The following is a 2482-nucleotide window of genomic DNA, read 5'->3' as shown; positions in this document are numbered from 1 at the left end:
AGCTGGCTCCTCATATTTGACCCCCACTGCCCAGAATGTTGTATCCTCCCCTCCTCTCCCTCATTCTTCTTCACCAAGTCGTGGAGGACAGAGTGTCAAGCCCACCATGCTGACCAAGGCCTTTTGGTCATTGAAGGAGCTAGAAGGACTGCACCATCTGGGCACATGTGAGAGAAATACATCTCCTCCTCCCGTCCCCCTGCCAGGAGCCCAGATCCCCTCAGGGAAGCCGGCTAGCTCAGCAGATGCTGGATTCTTTTCTTTTTTTTCTTTAAGTTGTTTCAAACTAGTTTATTTAGGGGTTCCATTTTCACTCCTGGATAGATTTTATGTATTTCTCATATGCTTCTTCACTCATTAGTTCATCTAGTTCTGAAGGATTACGGAGTGTCATGTTGATCAGCCAACCATCGTCATAACAAGATTTGTTGATAAGGCCTGGATTTTCTGCGAGAGCTTCATTAAGTTCAGTTACTTCTCCTCATAGAGGAGAATAGAGCTCACGAACAGCTTTCACACTTTCCGCAGCACCAAATCCCTCTCATTCGTTCAGTTTTGTCCCAACTTCAGGCAGACGACAGGAAACAACTCCCAAAGCTTCCTGTGCGAAACTGTTGATTTCCACTGTTCCAGCACTGTTTTCTGTTGTTACCCACTTATGTCTGTGAATCTACCCACCAACGGCAGAGCGGGGCCGGTGTGTAGAGCTCAGGCGGTGCCGTGGTCCCCAGGGCCTCAGCTGGCGGGGTGCATTGGGTGCAGAGATGGTGCGCAGGCTGCAGACTGTGGCCTGCACGCTCCGTGCCTTTCACAGCCAGATGCTGGATTCTGAAACTGCATCTTGCCCTTGGTATCCTGAGACCTGCTAAAGAAGCAGGGACCACTTCTGACTCAGGAACAGACTCGTGTAAGTAAACGGAAATCTCCCAGGCCGGCCCCAGCAGACACTCATGGTTTCCTGCTCTGACTAGTCCTGAGTGCTTGCTGAGATGAGCTCTGGGTGACATGCCTGAAACCTCAGAGAGTCACACACACTCATACCTCCTCCTCTAAGCCCCACGCTCTCGGCTGCACACACAGCACCTCTGGTGCAGACACACCTAATGAATGGCCTGCTGAACATGCATCGTATCAAGAGAGTGGGGACCCTGAGAACTGTAACAGCCCACGAGACAGAGGGTGGCCTGAGCGGGGACAAAATCACCCATAGGATCAGATCCCAAATGACGTGGGGACACGGAATCCATGAAAACCCCAATCGGAGGCCCAAAGCCCAGCTAAATTCCCATCTTGTCTGTCTAGGCCAGGAGTCCATTGTTCAACCCCTTATCCCAGTATCAAGCAGCAGAAGTAACGATAATTACCAAAAGCAAAACCAAACCAAACCAAACCTTGTCAGTTTCCGTGTTGCTTTGACTGGGGAGTGCTCAGAGGTGCGGGGCGGAGAGCAGCGTTCCCGGCAGGGGTCTGTCTCGCAGCCACGGTTATTCACTCGCCCGCCATGCGTTTGTGGCAGCCAGTGTGTGCTCTAATTCACCATCTGAAAAGTGGGCTTCTACCCTAGCTCTGCACCTCGTAGTCAAGTAGGCAAGCGCTGGCTCTGCCCAGGCAGGTGTGTACACCTGGCCACCTGCTATGAGTCCCTGTGCTTCAGGCTGCTCAGGGATAAGATTTTTGTTCTTGAAGATTGGAACATGTAGTAGCCCAAGTACAAGGCCTTCTGTAGACATCAGTCCTCCAAGTAACATTAGAACAGCAGAGCTTTTCCGGCTCAAAGCTGCCTGCCTGTCCCACAGGATCCCTTCTCCCTGGAACTGAATCCTGGATTCACACTCAGCTAACTGATTTAAGTGCCACTAAATGCTGGGAATGGTAATAGGCCTTTTCATGTGAGGCCTCACAACAGCCCTGCAAGGGACATATTTTCCTGTTTTAAATCCAGAATTGAAACTCATTTCTTCAGCCACTTGCCTCAGATTGCAAAGCTAAGTGGTCTTCTGGTTCCTCATTCAGGGTTTCTCCACTATACAAAAGCTGCCTCCTTCGTGTCTGAACCTGGAATGGTGCCATTCACCCTCTCTGAGCCCCCAGCATGGAGACATGGCAGGAAGAGGGGGAGCGAGGTATGGTTGGAGGCTTGGTGTGGACCCTTTCCTCCACGTGCCCGCCTCTTCCTCCCATGGACAGTGGCTGGCCGTGCTCCCTGGAGGCCTCACAAGAACATGGACTCAGGAGCCAGACTGCCTGGGTTTAAATCCCAGGCCCTGCCACAACTACCCGTGTGACATCAGACAAGATCTGTCCCCTCTCTGGCCCTCAGTCCCCTCACCTACAACAGGGGATTTTAATAGAACCTCCTCATAGCGTTTGTTTGGGGATGAACTGAGTTAATCTGTACAAAGTGCTTAGAACAGCGGTTAGCACCTAGTAAATGCTCCGTACATGTCTGTTATTGTTGTTAATAACAGTTACTTTCAATACT

At 51.0% G+C, this 2482-nt stretch overlaps 1 pseudogene; it reads right to left on the bottom strand.

The window, feature by feature from the left end:
• Window positions 1-310: 310 nt before the first annotated feature.
• On the bottom strand, window positions 311-2070 carry LOC130848843 (glycine cleavage system H protein, mitochondrial-like; annotated as a pseudogene).
• Between the last annotated feature and the right edge of the window lie 412 nt (window positions 2071-2482).

Source organism: Hippopotamus amphibius, chromosome 3 (assembly GCF_030028045.1).
Source record: "Hippopotamus amphibius kiboko isolate mHipAmp2 chromosome 3, mHipAmp2.hap2, whole genome shotgun sequence".
NCBI classification, from domain to species: domain Eukaryota; kingdom Metazoa; phylum Chordata; class Mammalia; order Artiodactyla; family Hippopotamidae; genus Hippopotamus; species Hippopotamus amphibius.
The sequence above is the reverse complement of the archived record's forward strand: the minus strand, read 5'-3'. Positions and strand labels throughout refer to the sequence as shown.